The 24,440-nt window shown below is 44.2% G+C and overlaps 1 protein-coding gene across 3 annotated transcripts in view; it reads left to right on the top strand.

The window, feature by feature from the left end:
* The first annotated feature begins 5,122 nt into the window (after positions 1 to 5,122).
* Positions 5,123 to 24,440, top strand: part of STK38L (serine/threonine kinase 38 like) — a 44,485-nt gene continuing 25,167 nt past the window's right edge. The window contains exons 1-2 of one of the 3 annotated variants that reach the window (XM_032688792.1): positions 5,147 to 5,194; positions 16,996 to 17,050. The gene's annotated coding sequence lies outside the window, so the exon portion shown is untranslated. Of the gene's footprint in view, positions 5,447 to 16,995; positions 17,051 to 24,440 lie in introns of all 3 variants that reach the window. The other 2 variants (XM_032688791.1, XM_032688793.1) reach the window with 2 other exon arrangements.

The raw sequence follows: 24,440 nt of genomic DNA, 5'->3' as shown, positions 1-24,440 counted from the left end.
AGTCTGTGTTCATTGGGATAACTCCTGGGACTGCAGAGGCTTCAGTATCAGGTTCTAAAATAGCTGCATTAGAGTTGAAAGACAGAGAACAGAATGTAACAGCAAAGTTACATCATTTTGTTTACATCTTGTTCCAGTTTCTTCTTTTCCTAATTTATTTTAGGAGCTTTATGTCAGAGAGAAGAGATGAACTAGAAAGGGATGTGGCAAAGCCAGGCAGGAAGCAAACATTGAGTAAGGAGACAGACCGTGTGGATAAGCCTGCAACACACAGATGATCTCCCATGTCTGGGAATAATGGGAAAATAACAATGGATTTAGGAGAGAATCTTCACTAAGAGGGAAAAAAGCATATGATCACTCCTGAAACAGTGGAAGAACAGATCAAATATATTAACTAAGACTAAAATGTCTGGAAAATATGAGTATTTTTGTTAAATATCTTATTTTGTCTCCCTGGGATTGACTGGAAAGATTGTCAGCTTCATTTTTCTCTGGAATTTTAAATACAGGACAATGTTGGCCATGCTAACCAAGAAAGAATATTGAGCTTCTTCAATAATTAAAAATAGCCATTATTAATTAGTGTGTTTGCTAACTTTTTTTGTTCCAGACTTTCCATGTTTCTTCGTTCATGGAAAAAGATCCCATACATAAATATGCCTCTTTTAAGTCCAGCAAGGATTTTCTCCAAAGAGAATCCAGGAATAATATCGTAAGAGATGACATTGTTTAAGTGAACTCAGCTATAAATACTTTAATTGCTTTACAAAACGCATCGAATTTGTCACATCCTTAACTCCAGCATGAGGAATTTGGCATCCCTGTGCCAGGAAGAATCATGCTGTGGGTTCCAAATTGCCTGCGAAAGTCACAGCCAAGCCAGAAATTCACAGTAAAAAAAAAATACTACAACTTACATAGGAAAGAAGTGATTTAAATGGTGTTGAAAATTGGCAAAATCCCAGGTTTGGAACATTCAGGATACGAGTTGAGAGCTTGTGAGGTGACTGTAGTGATTTCCTGGATTTTGTGGAGCTGAAGAGTTGCTTTGCTCCTTAGACTTCACATAGGGAAGTATAAATGGTTTCCCTGTGACACAGATGCTATTAATACAAAGAAAATTCTCTGAGATTTCAGGAAATATAATCTAGACCTTTCTAAGAAGGGGTGTGGACATGGAACTGGCTGTGGTTGCCTGGATGAAACAAATGCCTTCAGAAGGCACCTCACTTTAAAAACTTTATTATTACTTATTTTCTGACATTGTTTAAATTTGTAACTGTTTTTAAGAGGTACAGCAAATTATGTGCTCTGCCTTCAAATGAAGAGGTGAGGCAAGAAATGGTTAAATCCATAGTTAGTCTGCACTTTGAACAGTGAAATTCTGGTTTCTTTCCTTCCAAAAATGTTTATGCTGGTACCAAACCCAGTATCTGCATCAAAATTCTCCCAGGAAACAGGTTCAGGACAAACAAAAGGAGGGGAATTTCAGTCCCATGTTCTGGGAACACAGGATGCTTGCAAGCTTTTAAGAGGAGGCTGCACAAGCATTTGGAAGAGCAAACTCTTGGAGTTACTCTTTAGACAGGTGACACCAGGCTCAGGATAGGTGGAGAGTGGGAGGGTTTAAAATGTGCCTCCTTCTAAATTTGCTTTTTGCCTATCAAGAAATTACATTTTTGTCCATGCTGCAGCATTTTCCAAGTATTTAATTCACTCCTGTGCCCCACTGGAATCAAGCAATTAAAGCTCTACAGGTGTGAAATCTTGTCAGAATTGTGTAATGGCATGTTAAGTACCTTAAAACAAATAAAATAATTTGCTTTTTTCCCTTTGAATTCTACCTATTAAATATCAAACCCATATACTTCTGTTATTCAGACAGATCAGGGAGTTAAGAGGAAAATTTGGATTAAAAATAGTACCAACAGCAGCTAAAAAAGTCATGATAAGACACTGGAAAATCTGTGGGAATGGTTGTGATTGGTTTGCACTTATCTAGCCCTGTAGTATTTCCTGACCAAGTCTTAAGAGTTTTAGAACTTTTTTTGCTTATTTTGGTGAAATACACATGGATTGTATTAGGAAAACCAGTGAGAAAGTAAGAAAGTCAGAATAGATTACTAAATGTTACATTGATTAAGTAGTTACATGCAAACTACTCGTGAGTTAAACATTTTTAGGTTCCTTCTGATGCTGAGAAGGAGCTTCCAGGGTTAAAACCCCCTCAGAATCTTTCCAAGAGGCATCTCCAGCAAGGCTCTGACAATTCAGATTTGTTACACCAACTGACTGCAAAGAAAGAAATGTCCAAACCTTACCCAAATGTCCTTTCACTGAGAAGAGATCCCTCTTTTGAACTACAATAACCAGGACAACATTGTTTTGCTTTGCCTCTGACTTTCCCCTAAGTTTTTTGAAGGCTCCAGTGGAATTTGACAAGAGGCATTTAGGCTTTTGCAAAGTCTATGTGTAATAAAGCCTATGTGTAACACCTCTGTCTAATTACATAATACATGTGTATAACTATGTTAAAAAAATACACATAAAATTAGGAAATTAAAACAAACTGTTCTGCAATGGAAAGTCCACTGACATAAACACTTTTACAGCCACATAAAAAACAGAAGCATGAAATACTTGGTTTTTCATAGCTCCTCCCAAGCAACAACCAGTGCTGATATTGCAATGTTGTCTCTCTTTTTAATTGTACCACTATTTAGAAAACTCTGGATCCTGACTTATGAGGAAAGTTATACAGAATTACAAGGAAAACATAGAATGTAACCAAACCTGTAAAATAAGAGACCGTTTCTTAAATGCCAGCGATTTTTGCAGTCTTAGGGAACCATTTGTTTCCCTTTCTTTCTTGAAAATAATGAAATAAGTGGAAGCTTGCCCCAATTCCCCCCTCACACATGTACAGGACCAACAAAACACAGGAATTTTCCGCTGGCACAACAGCCTTTCAGTGCTTGCCATCTGCTGTGCTGGCAGGACCCATCAGAGGAGCACCAGCAGCAAGGCAGGAACTGGAATGTCACGTTTTGAATATTCATTGTCACAGCTGGTCCTCCTCCTCTCCCAGCCTGACTTTGCCTCTCCCAGCCTCCCAGTGGCAGCTTTGGAGCAGAGGAGCAGCCAGGAGCAAGGTGCTGGAATCAAGACTTACAACTTCCAAACACCAGGATCCTCAGTCAAAACCAGCCCCCATTCCTGCTGGGGGATCTGTCATTCCCATTTACCATTGTTATTGATAGAGAGTTTTAAGGATTTTTGCTCTGGAGAAGGGGGCTTTGGTGAAATCCCACTTTTCTAGATCCGTAACCAGTTTATTTTGAATTTACTTATCACAGAGTTTCTTTTCCCCTCTTGCTAATTCTGCTTCTGGGTTATGTGTCTGTGCTTTCAGTACCTGGCAAATGGGAGTGCACAACTTCATTATCATGGGCTCCAAATGTGGAAAGGGAGTTCAGATATCCCAAAGGACAGCCAGTTTCTCCAGGAAGCACTGCTGCACCTCATTCAAGTTAAAACATGTTAATTTTAGGCTTCTTGTTATTTCAAACTTACCAAATCCAGTGCTCCTGAAAATCAGTCTCAGCAGGAAGGTACACAGTGCTCAGGGAGCTTCATGGTGAATTCTCTGGCTCTGCCTGCAGGTGAAGGAGACATGTGGATACTCTCACAGGTCTTGAGGTTGTAAGAATTCTGCTTTAGTGCAGAGAGCTCCAAAGTTCCTTGTCTCCACATAAAGACTAATGAGGTCAAACAAATCCAATGTGTCTGCCAAGCGAGTCCTCCTCCATCAGCAACTCTCCTCAAGCCAAGGGATGATATCAAGATAAACTTTCCCTCTGTTCCACATGCTCCATGCTGTGACAGAAGCAGAAGATGGCTTGTACTTTGTCATTCTTTCAAACTGAACTCCCAGATTTACCTTCTTTGTCTTCTGATCTTCTGCAGCTGGATTTGCATGGTGTCTATACCACTGCATCCTTGGGATAACAGCTTTCCCTGTCACTGCTGCTGCTCTGGTTTATGCTCAGGTAGCACTAAAACCACAGCAGGATTTAATACTCTCACTTTTGTACTTTGGTAGGGGGACAGAAGGAGGTAAATCATAGAATGATGGGAATGAGGTGGAAAGGACTCATGAGGACCATGGAATTCTGGGCCCTGGCACTGCACAGGACAGCTCTAGTAATCCAAAAGCCTCTTATTATGATAGTTCCACTTAATTCTGCTTTTTTGTGTTTGAGCACCTACTGAGGCCACTTTAACTCCTGACTGTGAGACCCCTCACACCTATGAGCCCCTCGGTGAGTCCCCACAGCCAGAGGGGACTGAGTGCCAAGGTTTCTGCTGGAGAGATGGAATCCTGGGGGGCACTGGGAAGAGCATTGCCAGCAGGTCGAAGGGGGTGATCCTGCCCCTCTGCTCAGCCCTGTGAGGCACATCTGGAGCGCTGTGTCCAGTCCTGGGCTCCTCAGGGCAGGAGGGACATGGAGCTCCTGGAGTAGGTCCAGCAGAGGCTGCGGATATGATTCAGGGACTGGAGCATCTCCCTGACCAGGAAAGGCTGAGGGAGCTGGGGCTGTTCAGCCTCCAGAGGAGACACTGAGAGGGGACCTCATCCATGTGTGTCAGTGTGTGCAGGGAGGGGGCAGAGGATGGACCAGGCTCTGCTCGGGGGTGCCCAGCAATGGGAGGCCACGGGTAGGAACTGATGCCCAGGAAGTTCCACCTGGACATGAGGAAGAACTGCTTTGCTGTGCAGTGACCGAGCACTGAATGGATTGCCCAGAGAGGGTGTGGAGTTTCCCTCGCTGGGGGTGGTTCCAGAGCGATCGGGACGCAACTCTGTACCGTGTGCTCTTGGATGAGGTGTGAGCAGATGGGGCACTGTGGGATCCGGCTACCGGCGCTCCCTGGACACCCCACGGGCTGTGGAAAGGGCGGGACGGGACTGCCGCGAGGAACGAGGCATGGCGGGGGGCGCGGCCGGGGGCGGGGGCGCGGCCGCGCGCGCCGCGGCGCGGCGCGGCCCAATCGCGGCGCGGCGCCGCGGCGCGGGCGGGACGCGCGCGCGTGGCTCTCGCGAGAGCCGGCGGGTAAACAGCGTCCCCGGCGGGGGCCCGCCTGCTGCCATTGAGCGCGGGGGTGGCGCCGCGCGCGGACTGGGCGCCAGGTGAGTGTTGAGGGGGAGCCGGGACACCGAGGGCGAACCGGGAACGCTGCGCCGCTCCCGGCGGACAAGCAGCCTCGGCGCCCGGCTGCTGGAGACCGGGAATCTCCTCCGCTCTACCTTCCTTCCTGCCTCCCCCCCGCGCCGTGAGGCAGCAGGAACAGCCATCGCCGCGGAGCCTGAGGGAGGGCGGATCAGCCTGGGCGGGTTCATCCCGCTGTCTCTGAGGTGGCTCGTCCCGCTGCTCTCCACCAGGTGACTCTTGTGACTCTCCCCTGTGCCCCCGGGGGCTGAGGGACTGCCACTGACCCGGGGCTCCTTATATTCCTTAGATTTCTAGGACTCCTTAGGCTCCATCCCTCGGCGGGTCGGGGATCCCTCCGAGGGGGGCTCGGCGGGGCTGTGCCCCGTGGTACGGAACGTGGCTCCTCCGGGCTTAAAGGATGTGCTGCCCTCTTTAAAAATAAATAGATGGAGGGACCAAATTATCCCCCGTAATGCGCTTAGGAAAGCAAACGGGACCTTCGCGAGTTTCCACTCGGGGAAGAACAAATCCCAGGCGTTTCTCCCCACCCCGAGCTAAAGGAGTTTGGGATTGGGGCCCCTCCCTGTGGGTTTGGGGGTCCGGCTGGTGCTCTTTGTCTTTGGAGAGTTGTTATTGAATGAGAGAGAAGTGAAACGCTAAGAACTAAGAGAGGTCTCACGGTTTTTGTTTGGTTTTAATTGACCGGGAGCGTCTCGGGTGAGAATACCAGAGTTCACACACGTGCAGCCGCTGGTTCCTCCCGCAACATCCAGACTATGAGTAAATCACCCTTGCTGGAGCTTCTCAATATAAAGCAGCGCTGAAGTTTGATTTAAAAACCAGACGAGTTTCCTGGAGGGCATTTGCTGGGGTATATTCGTGTTGTTGTTTTGCTTTTCCTTGCTCTTTGCTGGAGTTTTTGTTGCACAAGGATGCCGGGTTTGATCAGGTGCGCTAATTCAGTGTTTTGGTGGCAGCTTTTTAAAGTCACTCGAAGCACAGCGATCTTGTTTGGGAGTGTTTATAGTGCTAATAAATCTCACTAAGTTGTTGTGCCTGTTCCATGAAAGGTGGCTGGATATACAGAGAAATCTGAAAAACTGTTTTCATTCCTTATCCTTTAGGGGTGAAAAAGAATCAGCCTTGATTTGAACTGGAATAGGAGCCCATAGGCTGCTGACCTGAGGGCTGATGAGCAGTGGCCATCCTCGTTTAGTGTGAGAAACCTGTACCTGATAGAGTTGATTCAGTGCTACATGTTTTCTAGCTCTTGTTAAAAAGTGTCTTGGACAGGGGAAGTCAGGTTTGCATCCCTCGCTGAAATGAACTCGTTTGTTTTTGAGGTTGTGCAAGGCATGCTGTATGTTCAATTTAAATGTTACTATTTCACAGAGCTTAAAAAAAATGCTAAAATTAAACTTTTATTTCTCAAACACTTCAGGGGAAAACAAACCCCCAAGGCAGTAGCTAAATAGAATTCAGAAGCAAATATTTACAGTGGGCAGGTGTCATGCTTTATTTCTTCCTGGTTTGTTTGGGTATTTTTTTTTTCTTGCAGAAAGTTAGTCTTTCTTAAAAAAACAAACAACAAACCCACGCTGTATCATTAACATGCAGTCAGGGAATGTTCCCAGGAGAACAGAAATTTTGGGTTCCTGTGAAATGATCTGTTGTGGACCTGCTTGTGTAAGGTTTTTGATCCCCCCGGGTCTGATCCACCCCGGTGGGTTGGAATGCTATGGGATGTCACCCTGGAGTTCAGTGTATCCACAGCTTCTCATGCACGTGGGTGTGAGGTTTGCTTCCCTGTTCTCCCTCAGGAGTTCTGTGTGGCCTCCTCTGTCTTTATGCCCCTGAAGGTTGAATGGTGGGTGGAAGTTTTTAATCATTTAAGTTCCTGCTGCAGTTGGAGATCTCTCCTGAATCCTTCAGTGACCACAGGGAGCTTAGTCACTGTTTTTGTCCTCTGTATCTGTCTTGGCAATGGCTTTCTCTTATTGTCTTCTCCCTCCAAATTCAGCTTTCTCTCAGTCTGTGCTTATTCTAATTAAAATGTTCTTCTTCCCACCAAGTTTCAGCTGAGGGTTGGTTAAAAAGTGAAGCCAGTTGATAAACTCTGATATTTGTGTTCCTGGAGATGCAGGGTAGATGTGCAATGACCAGAATTGCTCCTCTGAATGCAGCATTCATCAGCACAAAGCCTGCTAAGCTGATATTAGATGGTAAATGGTTTGCTTTTAGTCTCCCTGAAAGAGGCTTTATGTGTCTTAGGGTGATGGCAGTTGACATAAATCAAACATGCAATTGTCCACAAAATAATTTAATCTCCTCTTGTTGCTCAATTCAACATCCAGCTGCACTTAGAGCAGACCTGCCACCAGTAGTAATAGCATTACTGTGGCTGGAAAACATGGGTTTGATGAATAACTGAAGTCTAATTCTTCAAGATGGGTTGATGCAGGATTTTTTGAAGTCTCGTGATTAAATAACATCTTTTGTTGCACAAAAAAAGGTGTTACACTGAGGGAAACCCAGTCTAATGTTATGGGATGTGAACTCGGGGAATAGTTACTTAATTCCCGGTATGAATTTATGTGGTGAAGTGAACTGTGTTTAAGATGGGAGACTCTGTCTTGAAGGATCAGAAATTAATTGTCAAATGCAGAAGAGTAAATTTAATACTTTGATGGATACAGAAAATCCTGTAGTCAAAAACTACAGAGTAACTTCTGGCAGTCCCACTGCTCCTGCACGGGGAAGCAACAGAAACTTTTTCTTTAATGATGAAAACAAAATAGGAACTAGAGGGATAAAGAAATTACCAAGGAAAACTTACTTTCCTTGTCATAAATAATTTGATCAGCATGGGAAGCATTAAAATGGGCAGCTGTCACAGTTAATACTGCCTTTTACTTGGGAAATCAGGTAATCTTGGGAGGCTTGCATTGATATCTCTCTTAGTACTCTGTAGAGATTAAAAAAGCTAAGGGAAACAGCGAATCAGGAGAGAATCATTAATCTTGAGGCTTCAAATATTTTCCAATTTCTCAGTAATTTAGGCATCAGCTTTTACTTTCTGGTTCCAAATCTACAGTTCAAACTTTATGTTGTATGTCTTTAATATTTATACCTACAAACTTCCAATTTGTTACTGACATGTGGCTTTATGAGAGTTACAACTGATTGGAATGTGAATGAAGCAGAGACTTGGAATTGTAATGTAATAAACTGTGTTTGGGAGGCAACTCCTGTGAGGTTTTGATTGTCTAAGGAGCAGTTGACTAAAAAGGTAGCCCGGGTTTATGGGGTTTCACAAGAGTGAGAATGTCCTGAAGCAGTAAAAAGAGAGACAACTCTTCACCTTTTAGTAATAGGGAACAGACAATATTAAGTAACAATTTGGCACTAGCAGATTGTGCAAACAGATGGAGTTTATCTGAGGTGGCAGAATGAATGGGAGGGAGGAAGTAAAGGGATAACTTGGATCTATATGGGAGAGGAAGGGTGTTTATTGTGTTACAACTTATATTAGCTGTGTCTCTTGTGTTCCAGACTTTGAGCCTGTGGTCACTGACATGCTGGAGAGGAGCTCCAGTCTTAGCAAAGATCTTGGCATGTTGGGGATTCCTTAAATTTCCTTCCACAAAAAAAACCCCTTTTGTTATCTCTGAACAGATAAAAGGTTGTGAAACCTTTTTTCTACTGTGTGTAATAAAGACAGCTATTAACAATTCTCTGGAGTGCTGAGTGTGATGTCACATTAAGTCAGGCATCTGTAAAATGTGCCAAGGTGTTTTAGCAATTAAACCTCCTTGTAGTAGAACAAAACCAAACAGATCAACACCTGGAAAACTTCAGTCAAGTGTGGACCTTACCAGAAAGTTGTACTTGGTTGAAGGCCCTTTTTATGAGTAGAATAATTCTCATGAGAAACACAGTTGGGCTTAAATTGGGTGCAGTTAAAATGAAGATATTGGGTCATGCTGAGCCACAGGAGTTACAAAGACAGGAGTGTATGGAAGGGGGAGGGAATGACTGTCATAACTTTCATTCCCATAACTGAGGGAGCAGGGAATGAAAGTCATCACTTCAGTAAGACATGACCAGCCTAAAGCAACTTCTGAGAACGACAGAAACAACAAAGGGAAGGGGCTTGACAGCAGCAGCTTGTTACAGGTGGGGAGCTGTGTGTGCTTGGGGGGGCCTCTCCTGGTTGTCCAAGGCTCCCTATCACTGTCCGTGGTGCAGCAGAGTGAGAACAATTCACTAGGACACTTATGCTCTGCCGTGAGCTTCCTTCAGGATCACTGGGAACCCCCACAAAGGGCACATGTGGCCTCTTCCCATAAAAACTGAGAAAAAACCTTTCCTTTCAGGAAATTCCCTTTTTAAAAATTAGCCAGGCAGAAACAGCAGGCATAGACCAACAACATCAAGCTCCTTTTGTCTTGCTTTTTACATTGGAAAAGTGTTTATTCCAGACTTATTTCTTAAAATTTGTTTTAATTACATTTTACAATGAGCAGTTGCATAATGTGCTCCCTGCCCTTCCCTCTTGCTGGTGCCTTATAAGGGAGGGAACCAGAATGGCAGCCAAATATCAGCCCGATGATGAAAGAATTGTTCCACTTAAAATGTCACTAATTTTGAGCGTGCTGAGTCCTGTGTGAGAAGGAAAGCTTCTGTTAGCAGCTCCCCAGACAAGAGCATTGCCCTGCATAGTTTAAAAGGCAGTTTTTGTTTCTGAGAGTTGAAGATAACCAGATTCCTCTGCTCTGGGCTCCTTGGAGTTTGGCAGAGCAGGAAAGGAGAGCGAATTCAGTCACAAGGTGGGAATACCTGTTCTTTTAAAACTGAATATGGAGAATGAAGCCTGTGTAGGAATAATTAAAAGTATAATTTGTTGAGCTCTAACACCTGGAAGTATGAGGGAATTTTGTGCTCACTGTGGGGCACTGGGCAATCTTACAGCTGGTGCAGACAGGTAAGAGCCAGCTGTTAAATCACATTCCTCTTTGGTGCAGTAATGGCTGTGGGTTATCAGATATTTGTGCAGCAAATACTCTTGGTGAGACTGAGCAGTTAAGTTTGAAAGGCTGAGAGAGTTGTGATTGTTCAGCCTGGAGAAGAGAAGGCTTTGGGGTGACCTAATTGTGACCTTCCAGGACCTGAAGGGAGTCCTACAGGAAAGACGGAGAAAGACTGTTTCCAAGGGCCTGGAGTGACAGGACAAGGGGCAATGGCTTCACACTGAGAGCAGGTTTAGATTGGATATTGGGAAGAAATTCTTCCCTGGGAGGGTGGGGAGGCCCCGGCACAGGTTGCAGAGAAGCTGTGGCTGCCCCATCCCTGGAAGTGTCCAAGGCCAAGTTGGATGGGGCTCTGAGCACCCTGGTCTAGTGGAAGGTGTCCCTACCCATGGCAGGGCTTTGGAACTGGATGATTTTTAAGTCCCTTCCAACCAAAACCATTCCGTGGTTCTGTGGAGTGAGGTTGTCTTGTGGTGCAGACAAAACAGTTGCATGACTTGGAAAGCAGTGAAGTGCATTACAGCAAATTCTCACTTCCAGGGCAAGGTGAAAGAAAAGGATTTCATCATTTCTGGTGTCATTAACTTGCATCTTTGTCACTGAGCTTTACTGTTTTTGTTTGGGTTTGGTTTGTCCTCTGAGGAGATAAGGAGCTCAGGCTGAGCAGGTGAGTTGTTCTTTGACTGACTGGCCATATTTCACTTTTGTGAATAAAGAATGTAGATGACCATTTTATATTGAAGTGTGTTAGATGGAGGTGGATCCTCTTAGGCTTAATTATTGAATGGAGGCTCTTTCTCTGCCCTGTCTATCTTTTCAGGAAGTTTAATTTAACAGAGAAGGGGAGCTCAAATAAAATATGTATTATCTGCATCTTAGCCCACTTGTACTCTGGGTATGGGGGACCTCACTGCAGCAATTAGAAACTTTTCTTTGATTTTTTTTTTCTCCCCTTCTTTATTTAAAAAAAAACTAAAACAATTACGTTAAGAATACCTGGAATAATCTCCTGTAAACTGCTTATTTTATGAGTCCTTCCAACTATAAGTTGAGTGAAGTTGAAGTCAGGCACAATGACAATAAAACTCTGTAGACCAGAGATTGTTTTGAAGTGTTTAAAAAACCCAAAGTGCAGAATACAGGGATTTATTGTCATTTATTATATGATTATGAGAAAGAGAAGTGGAAAAACAAAACCAGTTGGTTTGGAAGGTGAAGGGAATAGAGAAGGAGATGGCTTCTTCCCCCTGTTAAATCTTTTCCCTCTCTTTTCTCCCTGTCTTTTTTTTCCATGAGCCAGTGAAAAAGGGAAAAGAACCAAGTGGAATGCTTTAGATTTTTCAAGCTTTGCTGGCAAACCTTGAAAGAAATTGGAAAACCTTTTTAGCTTCTTTCTTATGTTACAGGTTCTTGTCCAGTAATTGTGTTTACAGGGAACATCCATCCATTCCTTCAACAGGACGAAACACACTGAAGTCCCTGAGCCCCAGTGACCATCTCAGACATGGATGTGTTGCTGGGCTCACCACTAGTGGGCATCCAAGTGGATTTAATGCATCCCAGCTCCTCCATTCAGTCAGGACTGGTGGTGCTGATATTACCGTGGGGTGACTAAAGGAGCTTCCCCCTTGATTTTTAGGAGGCACCTGAGCACAACCTGCCACATTCCCTGCTCCCAGTCCAGGCTGAAAGCCTTGTCTGACAGCTGGGGTTCATTCATAACTCCAGAGTCTCAGGCTCACACTTGGATACCTTTAAGCCCCTTTTAATCCCAGAGGGCGCCTGATCCGTGTTAACTGTTTGCTTTTGCTCACAGACCTTTAAGGCATTTTTGTAGTGGCACATGAAAAAGGAAAGAATAAATCCCTTTCAGCATTCAGGAAAAAGAGATGAACATTAAATCACTAAAAGCAGGAGAGAGAGTTTCTCTTGTCTGAACACCCACTGACCTCCAGCACTGATTGGAATTGCTGCTCACAGCTCGTCCTGCAGCCTTGGAGCCTGCCCAGAATGCTGCTGCCTTCACCTTCAGTCCTCATAGGATGCAAAACTCTGGCCTTTGTGAGGGTACAATGAAGAAGTTCCCATTGCCTGTTTGAACAAGCAAAATAACATAGTTCTGCTTGATAAAATAGTCTTTACAATCAAGCAACACTTAGGAAAAAAAAAAAACCAATAGCTACACATCCATTTTTTCATGAGTATTTTATATCACTTGAAATCACAGTGGAAAGTCAAAAATGAAAAAGGAAGTAATTGTGAAGTAATTGGGGAGAAAACTGTTACAGTCTAATAAAGATAAGTAGTTTTAGCTCATTTTCCCTCTGCCCTTTTTGTTGAACAAGCAGCAATATTTGGAAGACCAGTTGCAGTTTTGTACAAGGTCCAGTTGCAGGCTCACATCTTAGACCCCCAGGAATGGGATGAGCAAGGGCTGCAAAAGAAGAATTCGAATGACAATTTTGGTTACACTATTTTTTGCTTAAAAAAAAGCCAAACAGAAACCAAAATGGAAACCTGTTAGTGTTCTTTGCATTTTTTATCTTGTAGAAGCTCACTTTTGAAACTGGTCCTGACAGCATCTTTCTTATTTATCTGACTGTAATTTTCTCGGTGTGAGAACCACAGTGTAAATGTATTTTCTTGATTCTTTTGCCTGAGTGCTCTGAGTTGGTGGTATCATCTTCAAAGGGCTGAGGGGATAAAAGCTTCTGTAGCCTTCCTTGGGACATTAGAGGGAGTGAATCTGCAGTTGAAGAATGTAGTTGCATGATGAGATTTTCCTCTGTCAGTGTAGAATCCAAGTGCTTTCCCTCCCTCTCTTCCCTGGCAAGGTTGGCTTTTGCTGCTGAGATGTTGGTTAAGTCAGGCCCACCCACCTCCCTTCTCCCTGAATCCTAAAGTGAATCCTCTCCAGACACTGCAAACTAACAAACCACAGTGGGAGCAATGCAGGTTAAGCTCCATATTTGTCTTGGATGGAGAGTCCTGTCTGGAATATCTGAATTGGTGTCTTGGGTGCAGCTTCAAGGGTGGTGATTGTTTTGTCAGCAAATCTGATTTACAAGGTGAAATCACTTATAAAGTGGGCTCCCAGCATACATGTACATTGAGGAAAGGAAATAGGGGCACTTTCCTTGTGGAAAAGCTCTGTGTGTGCTTTTCCCTCCTGTTTTCCCTTCCTTGGCTAAATCAGGAATGCAGGTTGTGCTTGACCATGAATGCAGGATTTTTAAGGAAATAAAATTCAGCCAAGGCAGCTGCACTGAGTGCATTCCAATGGCTTTCCAGATTTATGGCATCTAAATGGATATTTGCCAATGACTAATGTATGAATAAAATAAATTTCTTGCAGTTCTTGATTTCCTTTGGTACCTTAGTCAGTGTTAATTCTAAGCCAGAAGCCTCTTTTGTTGATAAATTTACAACCCATATTGAATTTGGTGGTATAATCCTAATCAACTTTGAGGGAGAATGGGCTGGGAAAGGATAATCCAACCTCAGTTGTGGGTACCTGGGCCATTTTTTGAAATGATAACCAGAGAAACAAGATATGAATGCACTGAGATGTTTTCCCAAGTGCTTTTTCAATGTTGAAACATATGGTGCTCTTTGAGGTCCTGACCACGTTTGACCCTTTATGCTTCACAGTTTAGCAGCTGTTTACAAAACGTCAGAATTCTGAGGGCTTTCATCTTTGAATGAAACACATTCTTTTTGCTCAGCTCAGCATCTCTAAATTTACTGGGCAGCACCAGTCCCTAATATTAAGTGTGTTTAGATTATTATGTTGTGCCATCCAAATGCACAGAGTTCAAAGTAATTAATGTACTGATTTTTTTTCCAGAACTGTTACTCTGAACTGTGCTTGTGACAGGTGTAGCTAAAACTACTCTGTTTTCTTAAAGAGTTTAAAATATTGTTCCTTGCTTTTCTAAATTTGCATCACTTGTTTCATGCCCCTTTCCTGGCAAGACACAGGGCAAATACACCTGATATTGAAATGAAACTCAAGGTGAGCCTCTGTTTCTGTGCTAAATTTTGTTACAGAGCTGTGGAATGTTTGTTGGCTCCTGAAGGAAGTGCAGCTAGAATGTGGGATGGCAATATTCCTGTTAGATGCCCTCCTTTTGCATGGCTCTGGCATGTTGGAATTCTGCAGGTCCTGGGTTTTTGGTACTGAGCAAGTGTTGGGTTACATGTGGTACTAAAAGAAACACCTGATTAGTTCATGTTTTGTAAAAAATGCCCTGGGATGCTTCCACCAAAGGTACTGGGTGAAAGCAGTTGGTGTTTTGAAGGAATGTGCTATTTTGAGGGAGGATAATTCTTTTTCCCTACCTTGTTCAGCCCTTGGCCTTTAGAATGGTATCAACAAAGGAAGTGACTCTTACAGATACTTTTGTGATGTGGTTCCTAATTTATCGAGGGCTGGACTCAGATCCTTTGGCTCATTTCACCTAAGCCACCAAAGAGCTTTTTCCAGTTACTGCCTGGACCAGCTCTTGGAGCTGAAAGATGCCATTCTTGGGTGCCAGCCCTGCCTCCCAAAAATCAGAACAACTTGCACTACAAATATTTCAACATGAGAACTCAGCCTTTGAAGTTTTGGCACTTGTTTGGCAAAGGAAATCTCTCCAAAGATGTATCTTTAGCAAACACTATATATAGAGAGAGCTTCAGATCTTCATCTATTTTTACTGTGAGGTAAAAATGCCAAGATGCTCAAGCCACAGTTGGGTTCCAAGTTGTCTGGAGTTTGGTGGGAGCTGTGCCTGTCCGTGTTAGACAGTTCCAGGTCCTCCTCTGCTGGGGGATCCAGTTTTCAGGGATGAAGGGAGGAGGGATGGCACCTGTTTTGTTTGCTTCATTTGGCCTTTGGAGCATATTTGAATATAACACATATTTTAAGTGTAAAATCCATTTGCTGTAGGACTAATATTTCCTGAGGCTGGGTCTCTAAAAGTGCTTGAGAAACCTGTCACAGGCCAACAGAGGCTCTGGAGATGATCAGGAGAAGCAAACTGCTAAATCCAAAGACTAATTCCAGGTATTCCCATCACAGCAAAACTTGGGAATTCCCAGGCTCCTTTTGTTTTCCTGACAGCACAGTGAAGAGTCCTTTGTTTTTCTCTAGGAGAGCGTGAAGAATGTGCTCCTTCAACAGCAGCTGATCCTCTGCAGTTACACCTCTGAAAAAACCCTGGGCTCAGGTCAATTGAGCCTTGTTTTTTCATTTCCAGCTGTAATTCTGGATTTTCCCAGAGTTCCTGGTGCCATTTTTAGTGTTAAAAATAGGATTCCATAAAGCATTTTTATGTTCCTTAAGTGCACACATTTTGTTTTTCCAACGTGTATCTGTTGGAAGCTTTGCCAGGGAAGCAGCTGTGACCTGATCTGACTGTAACACTAAACTCAAGGTAAGAGTCAGGACTAAGGCAGCAATCCCATGTCTCACTGCTTCCTTCAGGTTTTTGGCAGCTCCTGCAGGTTTCCCTTTGTGCCTCACATGCTGATGTGGTACTGCAGAGTTAACTTACTTTCTTTTAATTGATTTTTTGGTGGCTCTGATTGGTTTTGTTGTGCCTCACTTTCCCCGTTTCTGAAATCAGGTTGGAATTGTCCACATTTTTTGAGAACTGTATCTGGAGAGTATATATGGATCAACATATATGTCCAGGAAATGGCTGGATGAGGCACTTAATGCCATCGTTTAGTTGACATTGTGATGTTTGGTCAAGGGTTGGACTTGATCTTGGAGGTCTTTTCTAACCTTTATGATTCTGTGTTACCTTGGATATATCCCTGCTACTGAACGAGTGGATTTGAAAGGGGCCTGTTCCCTACAGGCTGCTGTAGGTACTTGTTACAAGTCAGGGATCTCTGGTCCAGTCCTTCTCTTGCTCATAAACCTTCAAACTCCTCCCAGGATCGAGCTTGGCTTTATTTCCTTTCCTTTAAAGTTAGGGGCGATACAGTTGCCTACTTGCATTACCAAGATCATGTGTTTTATGTTTCGGTTTAGAAAGTACCTCAAGATCTAGGCGGAAAATACTTTAAAAGGGCAAAACATCCTTTGCTTGAAGGCTGGAGGAAGATCCCTCACCCAGGGAAGCAGGATAAAGCTGCAGCTCCAGCTCACTGGAAGATGAAGATCCTTTCTGGCACTATTAACACGAGGAGGAATAACCCAGAGGGGAGGAAGGCAGCTTGAGGCTTGGGAGCAACCCCAGGAGACCTTTGGAGCCCTGGGCATGCTGGGAAGAGGGAGGGCACACCTTTCCTCCTGGAGGCTGCCAGCAGCTTCCCTGTGCTTTCAGGATTTGCTGGAATTTCCATAATTTATTTTGTAAAGTTTTACTCGAGGGGATGCCAAACAAAAAAGAGAAAAAAAAGCAGCCTGGCCTCCAGATCTTGTTCTACCCCTGAGTTCTCATCTTAGATCTGGGGAGAGTAATGAAATTTTTATTATGGATCTAGGCTAGGGAGGTAGGGCTCAGTATCCATGGGGCATAATCTGGGGAGTAAAAAGTGATAGTTTTTCACAGGTCTTTCTCACTGCTTCTAAAATTTGGGATTTCACTTGGTTTTCTTTCTGTAAATGCGTGCAGTTAAAATGTGTTTTAAGGCTCTGCTGAAGCAATAATTAATCATCTGTGGAATCACAGATGTAAATGTTTTTGATTCTGTGCTAACACTACATTATTAAACTGCCTTCTCTTTATTTTTTTGGTGCTCTATATTTCCAGGAGTGAAGAGAACAGAGCAGAGCAGCTGCTTCCCAGTGATTTGTGGAGTTGAGAGGTATTCCCTCCTTACCCTGTGTTACATCCATGTGACAAACTGCATTCCTGATATTGTGTGGCTCAACTGGGAAAGTGTCAAACTTTCCCAAGGTTAGCTGTTTATCAGAGCTTTAAAAGGCAGCTGATTAATGATATTTGCATATGAGCAGCAGAATGTGCAAACACAGGCTGGGGAGTCATTCTAAGGAATGCTTTCAGCTGGACTCACAGAGCAACATTTCACTCAGGCTGCTCAGCTTGGAAACACTGTCACCAAACTTGGCCTCTTGCAGTGGGTTAATATTTCATTGTCCTTCCTATTGTTCTTCCCCATAAATTTTCCTCCTGTTTCTGAAATCTGAGATTTCAACCGTGTCCTTGGAACCGGGAAAACCATCTCATTGCTTATCTTGCCACACACCCTCCCAAATCCACAACACACAGGCCAATGTCTGCACTCACCAACTGGGCAGCTCAGGCAAGGCAAAGAAGTGGCCACATGTCTCATAGTTTTGGGTTAAATTATGAATTTTCAGAGTGAATTAATAATTTTTGAATACTTAAGACCACAGTCCATCATACACATGAACTCCTCAAGCTCCTACCATGACCTGCTGGCTCCAGGGATGATGTTTATTTTCTTGTAGGCACACCCTAAGTACATTTTTGCTTTTTTTTCCCTCTGTAGGGTTTGTTTTTGCACATGGGGAAATAAAATAGACTCCAGATCATCTGTTCCTTAATGCAGTTTCCTGTGTTGTAGCCAAAGAGCATCCTTCCTCTGGGCATACGTCATCTCAAAATATTCAGGACTTCAGCTCTTGCATCATTGGCCAGAAATTTCAGGGAGTTTTACTTTGCAGGAAGGTTTCTCCACCTCAAGTCACCACTAGAGGTTGTGTTTGGGATACCTGAGCTGGTAACTCTGCTGGGAGAGTCATTGAGTGGGATGAGAGGAGATGGATTAAGGAATGAGTGAGAAATTTGAGTGAGCCCTAAAGTGGGTGTTCCTGGTGTGTCACTGTAGATCAGGAATTGCTGTTCATCATGATCAGCCATTCCCATGAAAATCAAGTGGATTGTGTTGTGTTGTTGCAGCTGAGTTTACCAGACTCACCTTTATTAGGAAAACTACTGGAGTGCCTGGCCAGGACTGGAGGGATCAGCTACGTCGAGAGGAAGGGACCTGTCTTTCCAAGAAGTAATTGCAGACCTGCAGTGGCAAGTCCTTGAAGCAGGACTTGGTAGCAGTGTCTGTCCTTTCAGTGTGAGGGCCTTGAGCATGGGGCCCATCCCCACAAGGAAATGTTCGTGTTAAATAATATTTCTCAAGTGGAAATGACCTCATTCTTCCTGTTTGGATTTTTCTCTGGTTGCTATTTATGGGAAATAGCTAGTTGTGTCCAGCTTGTCTGGCAGTTCAGAGGGCTGCCTGAAGGACTTGTTTATTTACCACTCCACCAGGCTCTGTCTTTGCACTGAGCTGGTGTTTCCTCAGGTTTCCTGCAGGGAACTCCACTTGTGTTTATCTCCACTTGACAGATAAAGGAATGGAGGTACAATGGACTTGGTCACCTCACAGGGCACTCGGGACGCCTTGAAAAGGAGCAGTGAGAGGCACTCTGCAGGAACATGAGTGGGGCTTCTCCTTGGAATGAGGTGACCTGTGTTCCATGAAGAGCCCTTCTTACTGCTAATCTACTCCTTTTCCCGGTCAAGAGAGTGCTTAGCCCTCAGGACATGCTCCAAGGCTATTCTGAAGGCTTCCTTGGTGGGAAAGGTTTGCTCCTAGAGAATTTTCTGTTCTTCTTGCCATAATCCATTTCACCTTGAAAGCACAGGAAACTGGGCTTTTTAAGATTTATTTGGTTTTAATGTGAAAATTTTCCCTTTCTGACATGTTTAACATCCAGGCCCTAATATCTCAGAGAAACTTCAGCAGATCTCTTTTGCTCCTTTTTCCTCTCACTTTCTCTTGCCTCTGAATGTAGCCAGAGCTTTTCCCCACACCCTGTTTTGCCTCTCTTGTCCTTTAACTAGGAAACCAGATAATAGAATCAAATATCTGAGCCTTATTTAAAGGAAAACACCACCCATTCCGAGTCCAAGAATACCTTTCACTGGGAAATACCCTTCACAAACGTTATCATCTATCCCCTATGTGCAAGACGTTTATTTCCTTTTCCTTCCTTGCCTTTCTCTTATCTTCCTAGAAGGGTGAACGTGGGATTGTGTAGGAGGGATCATAACAAAGCATTCCTGGTCACCCTTCAGCCCTGGAGGAGAAGAGCAGTTGGGGCATTAAGAAAAGGCTGCAGGAAGACTGGGATTTCACAAAGGCTCTGCCTCTGGAAGAGCTGTTTTCCTCTATAGCTAAACCTCCAAATTTCAGAGGGATAAGGCCCAAGGTGGTCTGCTTTGTGTGCCAACAGCTGTCTACTTCTCCAAAAATCACATTAAAGGAATGAGCTGTTGGAGTGAGATTTGACCAGGCAAACATCTGCTCTCCAGTGCTGCATATGCTGACAACATGCACTACCTGCATTTAGGGATTTGTAGGACCAGAGGGATCTGTTGTGCTCATTAACCCTGACCAGAGGCACTGCACAGGCCATGGCAGGTCATTGGTATTCTGCAGCTCATTTAGCAACTCAGCTCCTTTGCTGGCACAGACTTATTGTGTGTAATTACTTAATTTGATTGATGGGATCTAAAAAGAGCCTGGCAAGAGTCAGGGATTCGAACACACATCAGTGGAAAAGGAAAAGCAGTCTTGGTGCTCCCTTCTCCTCCAGCATTCTTCAACGCAGAAGTCCGTCCTAGTTCCTAAAGGTCCTGCTTTCCCAGGCTCCTTGGAAAACAGAAGAGCTTTAGAGCATGCTAAAATTTGAGTTTTTTGGATCAAAGCCAAAACTGTGTTGCAGTTTCATTGACACTTTTAAATAGGAGATGCATCGGAAGCTCCTTCTCTTATACTTTACTTCTATCCTGAATTGTGTCTCTTGGCCATGAAAGATGCAGAGAAATCCATGTTCCTTTTGGACAGTTGTATGTATTTTGGAGTGGGACATCTTTTTCGTTGGACCTGAGCAGAACTTTATCCAGCTGAGGAGGAAGCAGATTTTTGATCACTGACCTCGCTCTGTTTGTAGTTATTTCATGGTCTAAAACATTGCAGCAAAATATTTAGCTGGATTTTTTTTTTATGCCACTGAATTCAGCAGATATTAAAACAGTGTTTTCTGATGCCTGGCTGCAAGTACCTGCTCAAAGCTGTGAAAATGCTTGAGTGCACAGGAATGCAATTACTCCAGTACATAGAAGGGCTTCCTGTTTTTAGACATTTGTGAGAGGACAAAGATTTGCAGCTCTGTGAGACTTGGGGAGAGCCAGGAGAAAGGGACAGACACAAGAGAGCTGGAGCAAAGCTATGAAATCCTGTTTCACTTGGCTTTCCAGGAAGCTGCTGCTTTCTCTTGTCCCCAGGAAATTCAAATGCATCAACTCAGATTCCACGGTAAATCCTAGAAGAGAGGAATGGGACTGCATGTCTGATTCCCTCATCATGTCTGGTGCTTCAGGGTGTTGTCCTGAGCTGACCTCCCATGTGGAGCACTCCCTGGTGGACAGCAGTGTGTGGATACACCAGCACCTCTGTTCCCTTCCCATTCCCAGCTCTAGTGCTCCATCCTTGCTGATGAAGCAGAAGTACAACCACTTCGTCCCTTTTCCTCATGAGGTGGATGAGGAGTCCTCCCTTGCAGCCACACACAGTGAAGCAGTTTGAGAGGGTACTTCTAAACCCCAAATGATTGTCTTAAAAAGTCAAAAATCAAATTATTTGAAAGAACTGAGCTCATGAAGTTTTTGGTGTGTCATCAAACACTGAGTGTTCTGAGTACAGAGTGTCTGCAAACGTGCTCCTAACTTTGGGACAGACTGTTGATAGAGCATGAGAAGTGTCATTGTATGGCCAAAGCTTCAGCAAGTGGAGCTGACATGGAAGTGACTTTATTAGTGGGTTTGTGTTTCCAAACTTTAGATGAGCAGTCTCCCATTGTTTGGGAAAGCCAAGGTTAAGCCGTTGGGATCAAAAGTTTCTTGCTGCTTGAAGTGCATAAAAGATTAACTCTAAAAGGAAATAAATGTAGTGTATAGCTATATCTAGTTTATATATATATATTCCCATATATATTTTTGTGTATCCATACATAGTTTCCCCCTTTTCCTGTCAGGGAAGTGAATTTGTGTTCACTGCTTGTCGAAAGTGGCAGAGGACTGAATCCTGGCCCCATCCGTGGGAGAGCCGTGTTGAATAGCAGGAAGTCTTGGAGTGCAGTACAACTCCAATAGTCAGTTTTTATTCCATATTAGGAAATATTTCCTTATCATTACTGTGGGTGTGCTGGAATGATTTCCCAGATTAGTTTCTGGGAGCCAAATTAGGATGAGGAGGTGCTGTCACTTAGTCCTTGCTTTCGGAAAACTCCCTGGGAAGGAAGGAGCAGGTTCAGCTTTGGGAAGAGTGGCCCTTGTCAGTCCAGGCAGGTGAAAGCAGCCTCACCTAAGCCATTTTAAAGGAGTTCATTTCATCCTGGTTCCTCAGTCTGGGCTGTGCAGCTCCTCATGCTGGCACAAACCATGAAGTGGCAGCAGGAGGGAAACAAACAGATGGTTTGATGGAAAACAGGATGGCTCCTTTCAGTTCTGGCTCATTCCAGCTTGGAGTGTGTGCACAGCATGGCCTGGGCTGGGAGGGGCTGCTGGTGCTTCTCAGAGGGGCTTTTTGCCTTCTCTAATCAGAGCCCCACGTTGACATTTTGAGGTAATTATAGGTGTAGGAGTCTTCTCCAAGGTATTGCTTTATTCTGAAAGCATCTTTTTTGGGTGCATTAAGGTCTTCTTAACTCTTAATTAAGAGTTTAGGGTCTCTGGGCCTCGTTGTCCCGTGCATCTCTGTGGTGTCACCACCATCACCGTGGCTGCAACATTTTCATCCTGGGCCCTGAGTGTCTGTGAACTTCTCCTCCAGGTTTTCCCACAGCCGTGGGAATTGGAGACTGGGAGTGTCCCCTGGGTTCGGTTTAGCAAGTCATGGAGCACTTGCTGCTTTTAGCTGGGACAATAATGGGTGGCTCACCCAGACACTCCATGGGGAAAGCAGGAATGACTTAAAATGGCCAAAACATTTGAGCATCTTTTGCTTTTAAATAGCAAAGCCTGTTCTGACAGGGCTAATTTTACTCGTTTCTTAGTGCTGCTTTAAATAGAACAAATATAATTCATCCTGTAGCTTTAGAGTAGCAAAACTTACTCAAAGAGAATGTTGGGGAGTGTCAGATATGTCTTGTTGCAGTTTTATTTAATTTTTCCCTCTCAGTGGGGACTGTTGTAAAAACTGGAGGGTGTCAGAGTATAGCACTGAAGAAGAAGAATCTCTATGTGAAGTATCTGCTTTATTTTATTTGTTGCTTCCTTTAGGTAGAAGATTAAATAAAACAGGGGCTTGTGAATGGTAATACTACTGAAAACATGAATTGTTTCATAATGCAATGTTTGTTTTTCTATCTGAAGCATCCTCCAGAGCAGTGCTTGCTGAACATGCTGATCTAATAACTCTGAGCTTCAGGAAGAGCAGCCAGCATCATCCTGAGGCTGCCATGGGAATATTAGGTCAAAACCTATAGAGCTGAAGATTTTTTTTTTTTTTAATTGATATGAGTGAACTGTGGACAAGGTTCTGTTCTGAACGTGGAAAGCTGTATTTAGTAATAACACAAGTGCTGAGATCAGGCTCCAAGACGTGACAAATACTGGCCCATAACTGACATAGATGTGAATGGTGGGGTTTTCTTGCCTTGCTTCAGGATCCTGGAGCATTTTATGTGTTAATCAAAAGCTTTGGAAATGGATTTAAAGGGGGTTATAGGAAAAGGAGACAGAAAGCCAACTGTGTGCTGGGCTGCACCCAAAACAGCATGGGCAGCTTTGGGGGGGGATTCTGCCTCTCTGCCCCGCTCTGGGGACACCCCCCCCTGCAGAGATGCCTCTGGCTCTGGGGACCCAGCACAACAAGGACATGGAGATGTTGGATCAAGTCCAGAAGAGAGACACCAAGGTGATCAGAGGGATGGAGCAGCTCTGCTGTGAGGAAAGGCTGAGAGAGTTGGGATTGTTCAGCCTGGAGAAAAGAAGGCTTTGGGGTGACCTAATTGTGGCCTTCCAGGACCTGAAGGGAGCCCAAAAGGAAGATGGAGAGAGACTGTTTCCAAGGGCCTGGAGTGACAGGACAAGGGGGAATGGCTTCAAACAGAGAGCGGGTTTAGATTGGATATATTGGGAAGAAATTCTTCCCTGGGAGGGTGGGGAGGCCCTGGCACAGGTTGCCCAGAGATGCCGTGGCTGCCCCATCCCTGGGAGTGTCCAAAGCCAAGTTGGATGGGGCTCTGAGCACCCTGGTCTAGTGGAAGGTGTCCCTGCCCATGGCAGGGAGTTGGAACTAAATGATCTTTTAAGTCCCTTCCAACCCAGGCCATTCCATGATTCTCTCCAGGAGGAGGTTCAGTACCAACAATTGGATGGTGAAAACATACCCAGCACAGTTGCACAAACCGTAGTGCAGAAAGTCCTTTTCCCTTGGGGCTGATCCCACAGTGTGACCACTTTTTCCTTTGGTTTCATCCTTGGAATGCTCAGCTGTTGTCCAGCATTTGTATCCCTGCTCTATTTGTGTGTGGGCTCACACCACCCAGGGCTGTGTTTCAGAACATGTCACACCACAGCGTCCTGCTGAGCCTTGGGCTGTTTATCCCATTTATCTGTCCCTGCCCACCCTTTTGGTGTGAATCATGCTGTTATTTGTGTGTGCTGGGCTGGGTTTTTTTTCATTTTTATATATATATATCCTGTCTGACTTTAAGAGAATTCAAATTTGGAGACAGCAGGGCTGGTGCTCCAAGCCTTGCTGTATCCTTGCTGCTTTCCTAGATAGCATAGCAATTCTTAAATACAATCCTTGTCAGCAGTGGGTTTTAGTACCTGGCCTGGAGAGCTACTGTGCTGTGTTGTCTGGAAGGAGCCAAGCAGCTCTCACTTCTCCCCCGGAAGAGCCCCAGCACTGAGTGATAACTGGAGTTTCTGAAGGTACCACTTTATTGAGCTCTGGGTGTTTACTTGGGAACTGGTCCGGCACCAAAAGCCTCGCTCCTTTCTGCTTTACCTTCTATTTCTTGAGAAATGCCATGTTTGTGCTTCATTTCAGGGGCAAGTTCAATGACATGATGAAAAAAATGGGAGTTTTCAAAGGCAGGAATATGTTCTGGTACCTGCCTTATCCGGAGGCTTTCACTGAAGAGCTGAACTCCCTTGGAATTTGAATGGGTACTTCAGTTTTACCCTTTTTACTGTAG

The sequence above is a fragment of the Chiroxiphia lanceolata genome, chromosome 5 (assembly GCF_009829145.1).
Source record: "Chiroxiphia lanceolata isolate bChiLan1 chromosome 5, bChiLan1.pri, whole genome shotgun sequence".
Taxonomy (NCBI): Eukaryota; Metazoa; Chordata; class Aves; order Passeriformes; family Pipridae; genus Chiroxiphia; species Chiroxiphia lanceolata.
The sequence above is the reverse complement of the archived record's forward strand: the minus strand, read 5'-3'. Positions and strand labels throughout refer to the sequence as shown.